The sequence below is a fragment of the Rhinopithecus bieti genome, unplaced genomic scaffold (genome assembly GCF_001698545.2).
Source record: "Rhinopithecus bieti isolate Rb0 unplaced genomic scaffold, ASM169854v2 scaffold_15296, whole genome shotgun sequence".
Taxonomy (NCBI): domain Eukaryota; kingdom Metazoa; phylum Chordata; class Mammalia; order Primates; family Cercopithecidae; genus Rhinopithecus; species Rhinopithecus bieti.
In genome coordinates, this window is record NW_016809075.1 from 286,645 (window position 1) to 308,174 (window position 21,530).

Below are 21,530 nucleotides of genomic sequence, written 5' to 3' on the forward strand. Positions count from 1 at the left end.
CACATGTATGTTTATTGCGGCACTATTCACAATAGCAAAGATTTGGAATCAACCCAAATGTCCATCAGTGACAGACTGGATTAAGAAAATGTGGCACATATACACCATGGAATACTATGCAGCCATAAAAAAGGATGAGTTCGTGCCCTTTGTAGGGACATGGATGCAGCTGGAAACCATCATTCTTAGCAAACTATCACAAGAACAGAAAACCAAACACCACACGCTCTCACTCATAGGTGGGAATTGAACTATGAGAACACTTGGACACAGGAAGGGGAACATCACACACCGGGGCCTGCTGTGGGGTGGGGGGAGCGGGGAGGGATAGCATTAGGAGATATACCTAATGCAAATGACAAGTTAATAGGAGCAGCACACCAACATGGCACATGTATACATATGTAACAAACCTGCACATTGTGTACATGTACCCTAGAACTTAAAGTATAATAAAAAAGAAAAAAAGAGAGAGAGAAAACATCTGTCACTCTCTGCACTTCTCTTAGATACAGAAGCAAAAATTATAGGATCTACGGTTATTTTCACTGCATAGTGTACGCCTATCAAGTGCAATGAGAGAGTGAAGAATGTTGAATATTCTCCAACAGTGCTACTGCCTGGAGAATGTGCAATTAGTGTATGATTTCCAATTCAGTTTAGGGAATTATGCAATTTATGTAAATAACAGAGGAGGCAACTTAGCCTAGTGGCTAAAAACATAGTATTTGTGTGCCTGGCTTATTTTACTTAGCATAATACCCTCTAGGTTTACTCAGGTTGTTGCAAATAACAAAATTCCTTTCCTTTTTTAAGGCTGAATAGTATTCTACTGTGTATATATACCACATTTTAAAATACATTCATCAACTGATGGACACTTAGGTTGATTCCATATGTTGGATATTGTGAATAATACTGCAATGAGCATGACAGGGCATATGTCTTTTCAGGATACTGATGTCAATTTATATATATATTTCTTTATATATATTATATAATATAGATTATATATATAAATTATATATTTTTTCTATATATATTCTTTTCTATACATATTATATATATACAGAAGTGGGATTGCTATATCTATATGGCAATTTTATTTGTAGTCAATTAAAATAAAATTTTAAAATAAAAATTAAACATTAAAAAATTAGAGTCTTTGGAGCAGACCCAGTTGCGTTCACATTCCAGATCTACACATTACTGATTATGTTGCCTTGGAAAAGTCACTTCATATCTCTAAACCTCCATTTCCTCATGCGTAAAGTAAAGCATAACAGTACTACCTTATCGGGTTGTTGGGAGGATTGAGGAGCTAAGTTATGTGGAATGCTTGGAATAGGGAGTATATTATGCACATGCAATTAATGTTACATATCAGAGTAGAGTTTATATGTTTATTTCCTACTGATTTTCAATGGGCATGCTCTTGGTATAACATCATATTCCACAGATGTTTAATTTTATGTCTTTATTCAAGAGCACTTGGATAGGGAACAAAACGCTGCAGAATTTGCTATGGATTGCTTGTTCTGACTTTACCACAACTCACCCAACAGGACACACAAATGAAGTCACATTAAAGACAAACTGCCTCATTTCTCTGGTTCTTTCTTACTCCTACTTACACAGCTGCATCCTTCTGCATCCTCTTCTTCAGAGGGCAATTCAATCCCCTGGAGAGAACTGCTTTAGATTGAGCTCCATAGACTCAGTTTCTCTCATGGAACAAAACTGGTGTCTGGTTTAGGGGGAAATATCTATACACAGGAGACTTAACTGAAGCTATCCAAGAGAAATGTAAGTAGCAAGAAGGAAGTTGATGCATAGGGAAAGGGCAAGGAAGAAAACTAGTATGTATCAAGTGCCTCCTCTCTCCTAGTCCTCCCTCCTCAGATAGTACCTAGAAAGAAACTTCAAATCTAGTCAAACCAACAAACAAATAACCCTGCTGTACACAATCACTAGAGGGCCTGCCAGAAATTCATCAGCTATTAGTCCAATCCGGTTTAAGGTTCATCTGGCTCCATTATGTTGGTTAATACCTTCCTTTCCCTCTGACCAAATGTAATTGCTTTCTTCAGGCTTCACCTAGCACCAAGCTACCAAATTCCCTTATGTGGAAAAAAAGAAAAGGGGCTCATCGGGATGGTTTTTGTGGAAATCTCTCCTGCCTCTGAGGGAGGAAACACTGATTGAAATAGCTAGGCAGAGTGCCGTGCTCTGCCATTGCCCCAGGTTACCATACTGCTCTAGAGACAAAGGTGAGCTAGAGCCATTTTCTTTCCCATAACACTGCAAGATCAGTCCTCCTACTATAGAAGGAGAGACTACAAATAAAAATGGCTCAACTGCAGTATAAAGAGGGAAAAAAATCAAGTAGATAATATGGGCAATTCTGCTATAATATGGCCAAGATGCAGACCTTCACCATCCCATGGAGACAGATCCTTGGACTCTCCCAAGGGAACTGATGAACAGCAGGTTCTTCCAGAATCCGGATCAGAGGCAGGGCATGACATTGACTTTTCACCAAAAACAGACTCATAGTTAGGGACAATCTGGAGAGAGTGTTTGGTGAGATCCCTTATGCAGTTAGGGGCCTAACAAAAGAAAATAAAATCACTCTTTTCCTATTTTCTTGACTGAGTTTCCTTTTATTTTATTCTCTTTGTGAACCTGGCCCTCAGGATTCCAATAGAAAAACGTTTTAGAACAAACTACTTTAGAAACATCTTCATACTTTAGGGCACTGTTGTAAGCCAAGATAAAACATGAGAAATATGTTTCTTTTTTACAAAAGCCTTAAAATGGACTTTGTAAATAAAACTTCTCTCCATATTTTTATTTATTATGTTTCCATTCATCAAAGTTAAACCTTTCAGCAAGGCTGACACTTGCTAAGGAGGTAAACATTCTGCCATAGCTTTTCTGTGTCTTCCAAATTGGTTCAGTAGTTCTTTCAGTAGCAAAGGCATTACAAAAGACTTATTACCCAGAGATCAGAGGCTGCCTAAGGCCACCTAAATTTCTCTGTCTGTATCAGCAGCATCATGGGATAGTCATATTTGGACTTATCCTGTGAAGGCATATTTGTCAGCTGCAACAGTCATTTTGGGTCTCCAGGAAGGCATTCAGTAATCCCACTGCATATGACTTTATATCCAGTCCGGCCAAAGTAGAGATTATATGGTTAGTTTTATGACATTGTATCAAATAATACAATGTAATTTTTAGTAACTATTAGATATTTTGGCATAAGAAATGATCTAAAGTATATATGTATACATGTTTAACATATGATAGTACATTGCACATACAATTCTCAGAATGGATAATTTAAACTGCATCTATATAAATATATACATATACACCCCTGCACACATTTCCTTATATATGCATAGACTATCTCTGTAAGGACACATGAGAAACATGGAAACATGAGATATATGAGAAATAGCAGAAGCACCTTACTCGCCAGCAACGAGTGAGGCATGATGAATGTCCTAGAAAAGTTCACAGACAAGTAGAGGATTGAGAGGCTCAAATGTAGAAAATAAAATGCAACATGATGGGTGGTATGACAGGCATGAATGTAAGGTTATGTGTTCTCATTTGAGTAGCTAAACCCACCACTATGTTTATTTGCTGCAAAATAAATTCCTATTTCTATGCTGCAGTAAATTTTTTTTTTTTTTTTTTTTTTTTTTTTTTGCCAAAATATTTCCCTCACTGGCAAGAAAAAACACTGATAACACCCACAGTGGCCTGAAACTCTGCAGATGGTTTCAGGAGCCTAAATCTGAGAACACTTAAGAGGGCCTCAATTTATAATCAGAAAAGCCAAAGTTTGAATTCGAATTCAGCTACTTTCTTGGTGGGCAAATTGCCTGATGTCTAGGAACCTCAGTTCTTCATTCTGAACAATGGGAATAAAACTACTTGCAATATGTGTGTAGTAGTTGGGGTGGGGGTGAGGCGAATGTGTCTTGCTACTATGCTAGCATATAAAAGGAGCTCAACAAATGGTCATTGTTATGATGCTGGTTATTATTAATAATGGCCATAGAAGATGATAAATACTTGAGAGTTGTCTTTAACTTACCATGAAGGGAAGGGGAAAGATAAGCTCATAAAGAATAAATGCAAGCCAGAACAAATAGCTGAATATCTGTTATAGTTAAAAGCATAAATGTGCCTCCTCTTGGTTTATGAGGTCCATGATTATCTCTGTCAGCTGGGATATTCAGATAAACACACTATATTAGAAAGCAGGACTGTTCTATGGAAATCAATCAATAAAATAAAGAATCCAGAAATGACAGCAGCCTGATGATTGCTTTATTTGATCTGTTTATCTATTCATCTCTATGCCATCTGTCAGAGCTGTACCTGAGGGTAGGCTCCAGGGCCTTTACTCAGCTGCAGGACAGTCAAGGCTTATGGGTGGAAGAACCAGGCCAGCCTCAGGCACTATGGAGCAGCACATACAGATGACTGCAGGTCAGTCTGAATGATGCAGGGTTAGATTCACGCTTCTTCTTCCTTTCTGCCTCACATGGCCATAGCAGCTAGTTTGGGACAACGGACAAAACCCAGAACAGAACAATCCCTCCATGGTAGATCTAGACCTTCCTTATTAAGAAATGAGTCAAAACAAAATCATCAGGAATGAGGGGCCAGACTGGGGCTCTATTAGGTTGGTAGGAGCAAGACTATCGCCAGGGACTCCTACACTGGGAGCCAAGCTTATGCTGAGGGCAGGAAAGGCAAGTGCTTGCTCATCAAGTTACAGACAGGGACATGGGGGGCTAAAGATGCAACAGGCTGCCAGGGAAGTTAGGCCAATGGAAGTTTGCTGCCAAAGGCTGCCTATTATGGGGCTGGTAAGGGTTTCACTTGGCAGAGCTTCTCAAGGGAAGTCTGTGTTCATCCTAAAGGAGACTGGTCTCCTGTGGAATGGGAAAGGGAAGTACAACAGAGTCTGGTCCTGCCAAGGCAGTGGTCCTGTCATCACTGAGCATCCAGGTTGATGCCTTAATGGCAAAGGAAGGTTTGGAGACACTTGTATTAAAGTCAAATAAAATCACAACTTCTAACAATGGTTTAAAAGATCCTATATGACTCTCTTTAATTTCATTTCATGCCAATTTCTACTTTCCTCACCCTTACCAGCCATACTTTCTGTCTCTGGATTGAACCATGCTCATCCCCACTCCAGGGCCTTACGTTTACTGTTCACTCTTCCCCTGACTGTGACTGGGTCACTCATCACTCAGCCTTAGCTCAGGGTCAGCTCCTTAGAGAAGCCCTCCAGGAGCACTCCATCTACTGGAGCTCCATTGCCTTTTATCACACCCTGTAGTATTTTGTTTAAAGCCAGATGGAATATATTGGGTAAAAGGATCTGAGGCAAATAGGCCTTTAGTGTGAGGTTTTTATGTTGTGCTTACATTTACTCTTGCATGGAGTTAGGACATGTTTACTGTTTCCGTAGGTGTAGGTGCCAGAGGATAGAATTTTCTGCAGTTTGCTTATTTTTGTCTACCCACCTTGCCTTTGGGATTCCCTAGAGAATCCTTCTGAAATAGAATCTGGGCCTTAGAGGTCTTTCTGTTGTAATCCATCATAACACAGCAGCCCTGCTGATGTGGTGGTTGGGTGTGGGAGAGGCGAAGCATTCTGTAAACCTACGATTAGCTCACAATCTTTTAGTCAGTCTGTGCCCCTGGGTTGTGATCTTCACAAGTGCTTCTCAGCTTTTGTCCTCCCTCAGGGGAAACAGAAAGGGTAGAGAAGTGTGTCTTTCCAGATCCTTCTGTGCTTATTTTAAACAAGTCAAAGGCAGAACTCAAATCTCATTCTCAAAAACCCCACATACGTAATACCTGCCCCACTTACTGCACATATCCACTCGGTTTTCTGCTGCTTCTGGACAGCATGGCCAGGTCTTGTGTTTTCTTCATATGTTGCCTCTTGCACATATGAACACAAGATGCTAATAAGCAGTTGGACTTACAATATTTTTATGAAACCTGGAGCAGATATATAGCTATAATCTTTTCCTCCTTGGCTCTTGTCTGCAGTCTCTCTGGGCTTTTATCAATCTCAAATAATACCCCCAATACATCTTTTCGCTCAGTAATATGACTCTACTCATCACTGCTATTTGTCCACTGAGTATCTGCTATGTGTAAATCCCTGTACATATAATAATACTCCCCTCGCAACATCTCATTGAGATGGAGTGAGAATTATCTTTTTAATTCACAATTTACCAACACTAACACAGGTCCACAGAGATTAAATAAGTTGTTGACGGTCACACAGATATTACATGGCAGAAAGATAATTCAAAATCAGATTGCTGGGACTCAAAATCTGTATGCTTTCCAGTAGAACTCCTTACACCAAGTCTTCTCAAATACCCTATACCTTCCTGCTCTATGCACAACACTCAAAGAGTTTCCAACTTACAAAAAAAAAAAAAAAAAAAAACAAGTCCTGTTAATGGGATTCCAAGTGGTGGACTCAGCCAGCAGCAAAAGCCTCATGCTGTACAAGAATAATCATTCAGATGAGGTTTGTTGTTTGGAGAGGCTGAGAGATTGAGATCTAGAAAAACAGGTCAAGATACTAGCGAAAATTCTAGAATGTTCTGAGTGAAGCTACAGCTTAGGGATATGTAAATTTTGCCTCCACATTGGCCAGGAGCAGTGGTTCTCAACTGGGGGCACTTTTGCCCCTCGGGGACACTTGGAAATGTCTGGGGACATTTTTGTTGTCACACTGAGGAAAGGGCTATTTCTAGGGGCATGCAGTAGGTAGAAGCCAGGGATGCTGCTAAATGTCCTATAAAGCAAAGCACAGGACAACCCCCTTTCCAACAAAGGATTATTCAGCTCAAATCATCAGTAGAGTCAAGTTGAGAAACCCCGGCCTTTTAAAGGGAAGGAAGCTTTAACACTCCTGCCTGCAGGCAGCCCCCACCACCCCTATGGTTGGAACTCTGGACACTGAAAGGGCCATGGCCTTCTTCCTTCATTGGATGGTGTATTAGTCTGTTTTCATGCTGTTGATAAAGACATATCAGAGACTGGGCAATTTACAAAAGAAAGAGGTGTAATGGACTTACAGTTCCATATGGCTGTGGAGGTCTCAAAATCATGGCAGAAGGCAAGGAGGAGGAGCAAGTCACATCTTATGTCCATGGTGGCAGGCAGAGAGCTTGTGCAGGGCAATTCCCATTTGTAAAACCATTAGGTCTCATGAGACTCATTCACTATCACGAAAACAGCATGGGAAAGACCTGCCTCCATGATTCAACCACTTCCCACTGGGTTCCTCCCTCAATAAGTGTTTTGGGGTCTGAGCATTCAAGTGAAGGGGAGGCATCCAGGCCTTCCTTGGCACCTGTGCAGCCTTGAGGAATGGGGTAGGGCAGTGTCTCTTATAGGGCCACTCCTGGGATTTCAAGATCATGCCTGACATCTGATGTTTCCCATTGGGGTTCTACAGAACATGTGACCTTAGAATCTAAAGCCCTCTTCTGTCATTTCTGCTACTCCCAACTTCCCCCTCCCTTCTCCATGCCCCACGACTTCCCTTCATTCTGTGCTCAACAGACTGTTCAAAACTCTCTGGCCTGTACTTCTGCCTTTGTCTTCCATCACACATCCTTTCCAGCATGTGCCAGATCACACCCTCTGCTCCCTTCATGGTCACTTTAGGACTTACCTTACTTAGGAAGAAAGGCAGTGAGAAAAGGACCTTCTTCAGTCACAGAACCTCTCAAATGCCTGAATGACACATTCTCATGCCACTGTCCCCACAGCAATCATTTCATCTGTGCAATGTTGGGTTTGGGGCACGGATTGGAGCCAGGGCCCATGAGAATTAATTGCAGGAACCAGTTCTATTTGGAGAACTTCCTAAAAACACTTCCTTCATGTAAGGCATCAGAGTTGTTTTTAAATCTCTCATTTCACTCACGGTTCTAACTTCAGGATCCAAACAATAGCAGAGAAGGATACTATTGTTAAATAAATTAGTGGAAAATAACACATGATGAGCCACGTGTCACTGAAAGTATATTTTACGATGCTATATTTATTACATACATTCTGAGTAAATGAAACCTTTTAACCTTGAAGACATGTGGAAAAACAATGCCCTTCGCTTGGCGCTTGTTAGGGGAGAATTTACCCTGTGAATGGTATGACTTTATATCAAAAAATAAACTAGGATTTCAAAATCCCAGAGAACAGAGCCTTAAATAATGTGTTGAGATGGTAACTTAAAAGATATCTGGAGCCTATGCAAACCCAGAGTCAGAAATTATATATCTCTTTTACTTCCTCATAAAACATACTCTACAATAGAATATTTCACCTTTCATCTAAAAACATCTCTCTTCTCCTTGCCTCTACCTCATAAATAACAGTAGTGAAGGAGAAAAATTAAGTTGGTACCCACATTGTCTGAGATGTGTTTCAGAGGACAATTACTTTCCAGAGCAGTTTCAGATCAAAATGGTATCATGTTTTCTCATGAATTAGGTCAAGGAGCCTTGTGTCACAACTCAAATAATGTTGTAAGACAAAATGTCGTTCCCTGCCACATGCAGCTCTGTAAGCTGATCTTCTTAAACTTTTGAAATACTGGAAGCAGATAAAACGTTAATACATCAAGGATAGCCAGCTACTCAGATAACAAGCAATGGTGATGGGGGAGGCACATCTTTATGTGCTAAATGACACTCAGAATCACATAGTGCTTCATGGGCGGGTGTTCCATCCACTTCACAGCCCTTCATGAGCTGGCTGAGGCAGACAGTTAATCCACATGGATATGACACAGTAGGGGGGTGGCGACCAGGTGGAAAAGGCTGCATAACATGTGAAGACGAAATGTGTTCTAAGAAAGGGAATTTGGTGAAATTAAACTCAATTAACATTGACCAAATACCTTCTACATGGCAGACACAGAATACACATAAGGATCTTACTAACATGAGCTAATATTCACATTCAGTCTCATAAGCTATATTCTGAGTTTGCACACACACAACAGAAAATGAGATTCTCAGGTGAGGGGTAGAAATGGTTTAGATGATTCACCAAGAAAGACATCCTTGAAGTAGAGTTTGGAAGACTGAATGGGAGTTTTTGGTTAAACAAGATGGAAGGGATAATCTAGGAAAATAGAACATTTATTTACTCAAATGACACAATGTATTTGTAGGAGGGATCATAGGAAAATGTACACTAAGATTGGAAAAATGCCTAAGGGTGAGAGCCAAGGGATCCTCAGAGGTCAGCTGAATAAGCTGATTTAGCCAGGAGAAAAGGATAAGCAAGAGAAAGTTTTGTGACTGTACCTAGAGAAAGTCAGCACACATAGGAAGTGGCGTCTGGGCTAAGACTTGGCCTGATTGTATGGTCTAAGCTTCGTGAAGAGAGAGTGCTACAGAAGTAGGTTGTGGGACCAAAGTATATGAGTTTTGAAGCATGGTGCATAAGCACTATGAATGACATCAAATAGTGACACCGAACAGAGGAAAAAAAAATCTCTGCAAAACACGGCACCCCTTTGGCATCGAGAAATTTTGTTCATTATGAAAAGGGCAGCTAGAAGAGCACTCGTAGAGACTGAGATATTCAGCAGGAGATGGCAGATTCCCAGTAGACATGGAAATACCCAGCAGATGCCTAGCAGGAAACAGTGGAAGCTAGGTCAACATGTAGTGCCCAGAGGATATTGACAGAAGAGCAGAAGCAGTATGGTGCAAAGTAAACCTGCTTAGCAATTCACTGTAACTTCAAGGTACGATTAAGGCCTTTTAGGGCTCTACAGATTCTCCATGAATGATTGTGAACACGATCCAGTGGTATTAGAGACATCATCAATGGCTCTGACTGGGATCTTCAGGCTACTGAAGACTAGGGTGATTGAAGTTTTATATTTATTAAAGAATAAAATTGAGTAACGTGACATGAGCTTGGCTCTTGGGTAGCAAGAAAATTGATATCAGAGATTGGAAAAATGGTAGTTCATGTAATATAGAAATGAAACATCTGGTTAAACTTTTTCATATGGTGAACTAGGAGGCAGGTATTACTACTTAGTCTACAGCTCTAAGAGAAGAGGTTGAAAAACAGCATTAGTGAGTTGTGTTGGTTGATTTGGAATTGTCTGACCTGCAAGCAAAAATGAAATGATAGAGAGAGAGCAAATATATGAGACTTCACATGTTTGAAAATTTGACTATTTCAAGATGCCAAAGCTAAGAAATTAGAATTTTAAAAATTAAAAGAGTTCTGAGTGACATGTAAAACCTCTTTCAGTTGATTAAAGTGACTCAATGCAAAGATTATATTAAGATACTACCTATTCCATCTATAGTTTCAAACAGTCTTAATGTGGCTAAGTTTCGTCATTAGGTTGAAATAGAAAGAGGCATGGAGGAGAAAATGCAATGAAATAAATCAGTATTGAGTGTTAGTCTAATCCTCTAGTGTACTCACATGCATCTGAAATTGATTAGAAGAAAATCAATCAGAAGACTACCAAGTTTCAAAGAAATTTCATTGCTAAACAAAAGCTTTGACTATTTCAATGGTACAATACCCTCTGGGTCCTCTAGTTTGTAAGCAGGAAGAAGGATAAAAACGTTATGCATTCCCCAGGGAGGGCATGCTCTCCAACAGCCTCTTCAGAGTTGGCCAAGAAAGACATGCAAAAGGAAGAAAAATCTCTCCAAGGACACAGCCAGGGGCAAAGAAGAAAAACAAACTAGGGAGCTACCCCCAGAGAGCATTATCAGGACCCAAATAAGAAAATTCACTCATTGTCAAGGTAGGGGGCCTTCGAAATGCTTGCCATTCCATAACTGCTAAGGACCAGTAACTGAGTTGTGTCTGGCATCCTTCCTTTTCAGGATCTTGTCCTGAGGTTATTCCATCTGTGCTCTATCACTAAATATTGGATGTGGGGTGGGAAGGAGAACTTGTCCGTTTAGTATACAAGTTGCTAAGCCAAGAGAGGGAATATTCACAACTCATGGAGAGACTACCCATCACTCAGAAATTGTGGGCTTTGAGCTAGATACACTGACTGGATACTTTGGGTCAGACCTTTGTTGGGAGGGGAATGAATTGTATTGTGTGTGGGAATACGGGAACACATGGATGTTTAGTGACCAGAGGGGCAGATGGTAGCAGGGATATCTTTCTGATCACTACACGTTTGTGGGTGGAGTTTTGTTGGGAAGAAGCTTCCCAGCCAGGACCACATTTCCCAGCCTCCTTGCAGTTGAGACCATGTGACTTGTTCTGGCCAATGACATGTGAACAGAGGTAATGTGTGTCCCTTCCAATTTGTGATCGTTAAGTACCCCGTGGACCTTCCTTCCCCATATTCTTTTCCCATCATATGGGCACCTTGGAGTCCAGGCATTGGCAAGTGATACCATTAAGCTTTGTGTTCCCACCCAGATTTCATCCTGAATTGTAATTTCCAGGTGTCGAGGGAGAAACCTGGTGGGAAGTGATTGGATTATGGGGCAGTTCCCCATGCTGTTTTCATGATAGTGACTTCTCACAAGATCTGATGGTTTTATCAGAAGAGTTTGAAAGTTCTTCTTCACTATTCTCTCTCCTGCCACCATGTGAGAAGGTCCAAGCTTGCTTCCCCTTCGCCTTCCACCATGATTGTAAGTTTTCTGAGCCTCCCAGCCATGTGGAACTGGAAGTCAATTAAACCTCTTTCCTTTACAAATTACCCAGTCTCAGGTATTTTTTATAGCAGTGTGAGAATGGACTAATACAACAGAACAAGATAGAAAGAGCCTAGATCCCAGAGTAACCACTTCAAGGAAGGCCACCTAGAAAATATATTCAGGAATACCCACACTGGATAATGAGAAATAATCTCCATCAACTTACGTCACTGTGATTTTGTTGTTGTTGTTGTTGTTACAGCAGCTGGTGTGAATTAGCCTAATACAACCAGCATAAGTGGGTGCAGAGAGGTAAAAAATATCACACTGTGGTGAGGAAGCTAAAATAGTTTGATACTATTGAAACATACGATGAACAGACAGAAGTGGCAGGAGGAGAGGCTGAAAAGGTAGACAAAATAGAGAAGTGTTTCTCAAGGTGTGACTCATGAGCTGCCTGTATCAGAATCATTTGGGAGTCTAATTAAAAATGCAGAGACTCCACCCCTGGCTGACAGACCCTCTTAAGAAGGAAATCATAAAGATACATTTTTAACAAGAACCTAAGTGATTCAAATGCACACCATAAGTTGAGAACTACCTAGCTGGATGGTGACAGACCTTGTGTATCATGTTGAGATTTCTTTATTTTCTTATGCAGTCCATTGTCTGGTGAAAGCTAATTTAGAGGGCAGAAATATGATTATATCTCAGTAGGGATAAACTCCTTGAGGACAAAGGCTTGGTTGGTTTGGGTTACTTCTGTATCCTTAGTGCCTTAAAAAGTATCCAGAGTTACACAGGTACTCAGTAAATAGTTTTTGAATAAAAGAGTCAAATTTGAGTTTTAAATCAGAATTGACAAGGAAGTGTGGATAATGAATTGGAAGGGAAGATAATGGCTGCCGAGTGACCTGTTAGGAAGCTATTAAAATTGTTCAGGTGTGAGATGATGTATCTTTAAGTTAAGGCAATGGCAGTAAGAATAGAAGAGAGGATGGTTTTGAAATCGATTTAGAAGGATAAACTGGTGTGAGTTAGTGAACGATTTAAGTAAGTGGGTGGGAGAAAGAGAAGAGTCTAAGACTCTGATTTTTTTTCTTAGCTGATGAAATTGATGATGGCGCTATTAACATGAGTAGTCAAATCAGTTTTCAGGAGAAGATGATGCTTTCAGTGCTGTCTATCTTGAGTTTGAGATTTTGATGAAACATATTTGATACATGGTTGTCTGTATGTTTCAAGAGCATGTGCAAAATAACTGGGCTATAGATGTAGATTTGGGAGTCTTCCATTCATTTCATTTACTGATTCATTCAATAAACAAACATGTACTGAATGTTTACCTCATTAGACACTTGCCTAGGGGTTAGACAAACAAAGATGCTTTTAAAAGTCTTAGAGTTTCATGAAAGGACTGGAGTAGTAATCACCCTGAAAAAGATATGCCCATGGAGGCCACAGAAGCGCACCCAACCCAACTGGGAGGTTGAGAGAAAGTTTTGTGGTGGAGGCCTTAAGAGAAACTGCACTCTAAGTAGAAGCATCCCCATGGACAGAAGTCAGTTGCAGCAAATTCAGGGAGGTAGAAGCCAAACTGCAATGGGTTGAGGAGTGAATGGAAGATTAGGAAGCAAGGGCAGTGAGTTTAAGACAACTGTTTTGTGAAATTTTGAGGAGAAAGGACAAAGAAAAGAAATAGGTCAGTAGCTAGAGGGAGCATTAAAGAGATCCAAAAATTCCATTTAGAAAAAGAGAGTCAATTTTTTTTTTTTTTTTTTTTTTTTTTTTTGAAGAAGGAGCAGGAAAGGTTGAAGTTATAAGAGAGAGAGGAGAAAACTGATGAAGAAAAGCCACAGAGGAGACAGGACAGGATGGGGTACATTCAGGGTGGTAGAATGAGCTGTGGACAGGAGATGAAAGGCCTCTTCCACTGCTCGTGTGGGGAGGGAGTGCACAGACGGAGATTTTGTCTGGACGTGGGAGGGAGGACTGGAAAGCGGGAGCTGCAGGGTGCGTGTGTGGCAAGCACTGTGAGGGGTTTTGGAGATGGAGGACTGCACAAGCCAGCATGGAATATGCTCCTTGGGTTTAAATGAGAAGAGAAAATGAAAAGAAAAGCTATAGTATTTAAAGAGAAGCTAAAAACCAATCAATACAACATGCCAGAAAACTCATTTTGCCTGAGGATAATTTTCATTTTTATAAAGATACATTTGTTCCCAAAGTAGGAGAACTCTACTGCATCCCAGTAAGCTGTTAGGTATCTATCTTTACAACCCTGTGCCCAGGAGAGTGCCTGATCCATGATAAGCACTAAAAAAAAAGCTGCTGTATGATTCCTGGGCCCAGTCAACACCTCTAGAACATCTTTATCTGTTCCTAACAGCTATACATTTGGATTATAATGAAACAAATATTCTAATTAATTCTAATTACTAATAATTAAAAGTAATAGCCAACCCCATCAGTAAAATACCTTCTCCTAAAGGCCCTGGACCAACGAAAGTGACAAGCATTACATTCGGAAGGCCTGAACATGGTTCCATACAATTGGGATAGAATTCATGACACCACTTCTGGTTACTCAGAGTGCTTTGTAGGCCTCTTTATATTCAGACAAGATTCTTTTGGATTTAGAGTAAGATTTAAATAATCTCCTAAAACAACATATGTTCAACTCATAACTGTTACCAAACATATGCTCAGAATGGATAAGCCAGAAGCTGTGATTTATGCAAGAAGAGAAGGCAGCATGCATGTCTATCCTATTCCGTTCTCAGATTCCTGCAGACCCAATATGAAAATAGTCATGGAAATTTCATTATTTCATTCTTCAGATGAACCCAAAGAGTGAAATAGGAATGGAATTGGATCGAAGATGCTACGTTCCCACCATACCCACCACCAGCAGCGTCCCGTCATCTTCAGCAGCAGCAGCACTTTGAAAAGATCTGCAGCCTCTGCACAGAGCGAGGCGCTGTACTGGTGATCACAGGCGCAGGCCATGCACTTGGGAAGCTCACCGCAGTCCAGTGACACAGCTGGAGGAAGAAAGAACATTAACTCGTGACTAGATGTGGCTGTCTCCCAGCCATGTGACCTGAGCCAATTCATAATTCAGGCCAGTGGTTCTCTATCCTCACTACTTTTAAAAATCGGGTTATACAAACCCCTACCCCTGGTCAACTGTATCAGTCTAAAAGGAAGGATATGTTAGGGGATCCAGGCATCTGGGTTTTTTAAAGGTTCTTGTACACTTTTTAATTAAATTTTTATTTTGAGATACAGATTCACATGCAGCTGTGCAAAATGATACAGAGAGATCCTGCGTACGCTTTGCATGATTTCTCCTGATGGAAACATCTTGCAAAAGGATAGTACAATATCACAACAGAATACCAACATTGATACCATAAAATACTGAGCAGTCTGATCACCACAACAGTCCCTCATGTTACTCTTAACCACGCGCACCTGCTTTCCACTGCCACCTCCTTAGTAACCCCTGGTAAACACTAACCTGTTCTCCATTTTTACAATTTTGTCACTTTGAGAATAGGATATAAATGGAACCATACAATATGTGATCTCAGGGATTAGCTTTTTTTTCACTCAGCCTAATACCCCTGAGATCCAACCGTATGGTTGTGTTTATCAATATTTTGTTCCTTTTTATGGCTGAGTAGTGTTCCAGAGTTTAACTGTCCACTTGTTAAAGGATGTGTTGTTTCCTATTTTAGGCTATTTTAATAAAATGGCTGTGAACATTTGTGCATAGGTTTGTGTGTGAAAATCAGTGTGATTTCTTTGAGATAAATTCCCAAGTGTACATTTGCCCGGTCATAAGATAGTTGCATATTTAATAAGAAACTGCAAAATTGTTTCTCAGAATGGCCATACCATTTTACATTCCCATTAGCAATGCAGGAATGATCCAGTTTCTCTGCATCCTTCTCAGCATTTGTTGCTGCCACTGATTTTGTTTTAGATATTCTGTATTTCTCATTGTAGTTTAAATTTGCATTTACCTGATGGCTAATGACGTCGGACATATTTTCCTGTGCTTATCTGCCATCTGCACATCCTCTTCAGTGCTTTACCCATTTTCTAATTGGATCATATGGTTTCTTAATGTTGACTTTAGAGGGTATTTTATACATACATATATATATATATCCATTCATAAAATATATAAAAAATTATATATATATTCCAGAGACTAGGCCTTTGTCATATACATGGTTTATAATTTTTTTTCTCTCAGTTTGTAGACTATCTTTTTATCCTCTTAAAAAGGTCTTTCATAGAGCAAAAGTTTTAAATTTTGATAAGGTCTGATTTATCAGTCTTCCTTTTATGGATTATGTTATTGGTTTTCTTTAGTTACTCCTTAGGTTAGGTGTGCTAGCAAGAAGTTCTCTTAGTTTTGCTTCTTTTGCAAATGTCTTTATTTCCCCTTTATTTGAGGAGGACATTTTCACCAGATAGAGAATTCAGAGCTGACAATTCTTTCCTTCTCATATCTGAAAGATGTTATACCGCTTCCTTCTCGGCCTTCATGCTTTTAGAGTAGAAACACACTATCTACTGAAATAGGTGGTATAAGCAGTGTATCATTTCTCCCTGGCTGCCCTCAAGATGTGTTAGTTTTCAGAAGTATAATTACACTGTCTTAACAGGGATTTGTTTGGGTTTATCCTACTTGGGGTTCATCCAGCTTGTTGAATATATAGGTTTATATCTTTTTGCCGTATTGTAGAGTTTTCAGCCATCATTTCTTTGAATGCCTTTTCAGTTCCATTGTCTCTCTTCTTTTTTTCTGGAATGCTGATGAGACAAATGTTAGTCTTTTGGTTTTGTCCCATGTGTCCCTGAGACTGTTCATCTTTATTTTCAGGCTATTTTCTCTCTGTTGTTTATATTTGGTAAATTCTATTTATCTTTCCTCAAGTTTGTGGAGTTTCTCCTCTGTCATCTCCACTCTACTATGCAGTTCGTTCAGCAAGGCTTTTATTTCAGTTATTGTATTTTTTCAATTCTATGATTTCCATTTAATTCCTTTTTATAAGTTATATTTCTTTGCTGAGATTTTCTAGTTTGTCCTTTTGTTTCAAGTGAGTTTGTAATTGCTTACTGGAGACTGTGTAATGTGGAATGTATTTCTTCCTGTGGATAGAGGTCAAAAGTTTAAAAACACTTAGAAAGGTAGAGACTAAAAATACAGGAAGTACAGATGTCTTAAATTTAGAATAGCTAGAACTTCTTATCACCATAATAATGTATAGGACCCAGAACATGTCCCCAGCTCTAATTGGAGATATTTGTTCCAGAAATCACCTCATCGATGAGGCTCTCCCTGTCCTCTCTGCCCAGAGAGATTTCATCCTGACCTCTTCTGCACTATATTTTGGTTGTCTCGGTTGCACTTGTTACTCTGTAATGTATCTGTTTACATGTCTGTTTTTTCTAATAGACTGAGGTTAGAGAGTGAGTTGTATTCACATATGTGTCTAATCCAATAATAGAAACATAGTATTAACTAAATTGATCATCCAAAGATAAATAAGGCATCAGTAGATGAATCATCAATAGATGCAAATCTAGTGGGTGAAACTTTAGTGAGAAACAGGATATTTACATAGTGTACAGTGGTTATATCAGAGAATGCTCTTTTTAGGAAATACATACCAGAATATTTGAAGGAGGGAGGGAGAGAGAATATGTAACTCTTCTGTAAGTCTGAAATTATTTCAAAGTTTAGAGTTTAGTAGGTGAATTAATAAATTAAAGACAAATGTTATTAACAAGTACAGAGAGTAATGGTCTTATGGCTAGTTGGTCATAGAGACAACTCGACTGCATTTATGTAATTCACACAGAGACTGCTTAGGTGTTTTTGTTCTAAGACCATAAGGCAGGAACACAGTTCAGACCTGCTCTATCCACAAAACCTCAAAAATAGGAGGCCTTGACAATGCCTGTGTGCATCACTAGTCCATCTCATTTAGCTGAACCAAAGGGTCACTTCACAGTTACAAGTTGGTTGGTGACCAGGACATCCAGTCAAAAGGCATGGTAGCTCATGCCTATAATCCCAGCACTTTGAGAGGCCAAGGCAAGAAGACAGCTTGAACCCAGGAGTTAGAGACCAGCCTGGGCACAAAGAGAGTCCCATCTCTATAAAAAATTTTTTTAAAAAACTAGCCCAGCATGATGGCATGTGCCTGTAGTCCCAGCCACTTCAGGAGGCTGAGGCAGGAAGCTCCCTTGAGCCCAGGAGTTCAAGGCTGCAGTGAGCTATGATTTCACCACTGCACTACAGCCTGCGTGACAGAGCAAGACCCTGTCTCCAAGCAATAAACAAATAAATGAATGGTCTAAATGGTCAGAATCCTCATGGCTATGGGAAAGCACCAGCGGCCTGCCTTTTACCCACCTCACCCCTGTTCAGGCACATAGTTAGCACTGTGTCAGCCACAGGTTTCCCATCTTGACTTTCTCTCTCCAGAGTAAAAAATCCCCACCAACAAGCTCATTTAGAAAGAATTCCCTTGCAAACTTTCTATGCTAGTTTATGGGCATATGCTTTATTATTTCTTTAAAATTGTATGAAGGCAAGGCTCAGTTTGCTGTTCTGTAGTACTACATTTGCAGTACTATAATAGCACCAAACTGCTAGGCTGAGAGTTCGATTCAAATGACCAGTTGCTCCACACACCAATCAGTTCAACCAACTTGGTTTCTATTCAGTGATTTTACCAGGTGTCTGGTCCAATTACATAAATCAAGTGTTGTCTCAACATAGAGCAAATCTAACTATCCAATGCCATAATCTCCTCTTGGCCCAGGATGACTGCAAAAAGACATCCCCAGGACAGTGGAAACAGAAGACGGTTTGGTAATTGTATCCCTTTTGTGAAGCAAAGTGACTTATACTTGCACAACTCCTGGTTGGCCCCAATACCCAGGGGTTGATGGGGAAATAGAAAGGTGAAAGGAGAAGGTGGTGCTGGGTCCTTCATAAACTGAAGGTTAGGGAAGGGATGCCTCAGACTAGATGTAGACCCCAAGCCCCTGTTTTCTGCTACGATGTTGAAAACGTGCCTTTTAACCTACAAGGCTTTTAATTTTCTGCCTCTCTTTTCTATGTCCCTGGACACTTTGCGGTCTCAGGAGAATTCAGGGTCAAACGTGATCATTTATAACAATTCCTACAATAAAATGTTATGGGATGATGATGCCAAGCTCCAACTTTAATTTCTCTTGTGAACTATTATATTTCCTGAAAACAAAGATACATGTAAGTAAGAGACAAAGGGATATAAGGAAGGGAACCAGAGTGGGAATTAGGAGGCTCCCAGGCTCTAATCCCAGCTGAGTTATAATTCATAGTGAGCTGGGTGACTTCAAGCAAAACCCATAACTTTTGCATTCTTAGCTACAAAATGAGAGTTTAGATTCAATGATCTCCAAGATCACTATTATGTCTAAAACAGTGCTTCTAAGTAAACAATTCCCCTTTGCAAAACTAACCCCCTCAGCAGACTGGATAGGCCAAATGGACCCCTGTCTCCCAGACACTTCATAGTTAAGGTTAAGGTTACTTTTAGCAACCTTTTAGATCTAGATTTCAGGACCTAATCCTGAATATAATATATGTACATGTGTGTGTATATATACAGACAGATGAATAGTTTGGATACTTGGATAGTCACATAGATACACTTATAAATATGAACACACATATATACTATATAATAGATACTAAATATTCTATACATACACTATATGTGTGTGTGTATTTTTAACTACCTCATCACATACTACTTCACAAACAAGAGGAATCACTCCTCATTAGTAAAAGAGGCCAATTTTAAAACATTACAAAGGTCACATTTACACAAAATATATAGGACATCACCATAAGTGCATTGACAAGAACCAGAGTCAGGCCACAGAACAAGCAAAAAATATCCAGAATGGGAGGACAGGAAACTTCAAAGAAGACAACCTCAAAGGCATCAGCATGCAGACCACACCTGCCGGTGCATATCAAGTGAGAGCTCAGACACGCAAGGTGGTGCTAATGTGGATAAAATATGGATAAGAAGAGACAAGATACCAGCTAAATGAATAAAATTGAGACATTGGAAAAATGAAACACAGCCCTTCGAGCCAAGTGGCCAACATCAATATCCAATTCAGAAAAGTCTGGAAAGGTGATGTACAGACTACCAAACAGAGCAGAAACTGAATGATTTCAAGAGTCATACTTCCTGTGCACCTGTAGACAGACAAGGATGCAGAGCCCTGCTGGAGAGCCCGCCAGTGGGGAGGGTAGACTGAGTGCAAGGCTGCAGGCAAAAGACCCAAGTCCCAGCTGGGCGCGGTGCCTCACGCCTGTAATCCCAGCACTTTGGGAGGCCAAGGTGGGCGGATCACTTGAGGTCAGGAGTTTGAAACCAGCCTGATCAACATGGCAAGACCCTGTCTCTACTAAAAACACAAAACAATTGGCCAGGCATAGTGGTGGGTGCCTGTAATCTCAGCTACTTGGGAGGCTGAGGCAGGAGAACTACTTGAACCCGGGAGGTGGAGGTTGCAGTGAGCAAAAATCACGCCACTACACTCCAGCCTGGGCAACAAAGCAAGACTCCATCTCCAAAAAAAAAAGAAAGAAGACCCAGATCCCAGACACAAGTCAACCACTACCTAGGAAGTGTGTTATGTAACTTTTTGTCTGTATCTTTTTTCAGGAAATCAAGGCACAACCAGCAATTCTTCCCTCACAGCGTGATTGGAAGAGTGAAACAAGAGAATGGATGTGAAAACCCTTTGGAGAAATGTATCATCCACTCTGTATACAGATTGGATCTGAATACAATAGTGAATGATTGCTATTTTTATTGAGTCATTAGAATCAGGTCAGAATGCATTATTCAGGGAGGGTCTCGGGATGTGGGCAGCTCTCTCATTTGGGAGGAGTTTTGGAGGGAAGCATCTTATGTGTAGGACCAGAATCCCCAGTGAGCATGTGTGGTTACCACTTCCAAGTGTACAAGCATTCTCATCCCCTTGACCTCCATGTCCCTCCTGACACAAGGAAGCAAGGTCTTCGTACCAGCTATGGCTCCCTCTGATTCTGACTTCTAAAGGACGGTGCTTATCCTCTTTTTATACAAACCCCACTGATCAAATCCCTCAGGATTTCCCCACAGATACCCTCTGCCACTTTACCATGGCCCCTCTGTTCTTCTGTTCTTCTGTCCTTCTGCTGCCTCTGATATTTCCCTGTTCATTTATCCTCATGCTAAATGATTTCCATCTTGTACCTGTCACCACTCTGGTCTAGGTGTCTATAGTGTCACTCTGGGCTGATAACACCAACTTCCAAACTTCTCTCTGCTTTCAGTCTCTAATATTTCTACCTTAGATTACGCCCACTTTTTCTAAAATTCTGCTTTTATTACATCATCCATTTCTACTTTTATTATATCATCCATTTCTACCTTTATTACATCATCCATTTCTACTTTTTTTGAACTATAAAAGTCACATACTTTTCATAATATTTTCTGTCAATTCAAAAATATATAAAGAGAAAAAAATTCCATAAGACTGATCTTACTCTCACCCTCAGGGTAAGCTAAGGCAATTAGCAATTGCCTTAAGAAGGCAATTTTGCACATTCCAAGCTAAATGAGTCCTGGTTGTAGCTTTCCACTGAATGCTTACAAAGACAGAACATGTGGAGGAGTAATGATCTTGTATTTCCTTTAGACCTGTGGTTTCCAAAGTGCAC

At 40.2% G+C, this 21,530-nt stretch overlaps 1 long non-coding RNA gene across 1 annotated transcript in view; it reads left to right on the top strand.

Annotated features, from left to right (window-relative positions):
- Nucleotides 1-20,561, top strand: part of LOC108539597 (uncharacterized) — a 28,865-nt gene extending 8,304 nt beyond the window's left edge. The window contains exon 3 of the long non-coding RNA XR_001888438.1: nucleotides 20,485-20,561. This is a non-coding gene — a long non-coding RNA (uncharacterized LOC108539597). The remainder of the gene's footprint in view (nucleotides 1-20,484) is intronic.
- Nucleotides 20,562-21,530: the final 969 nt, after the last annotated feature.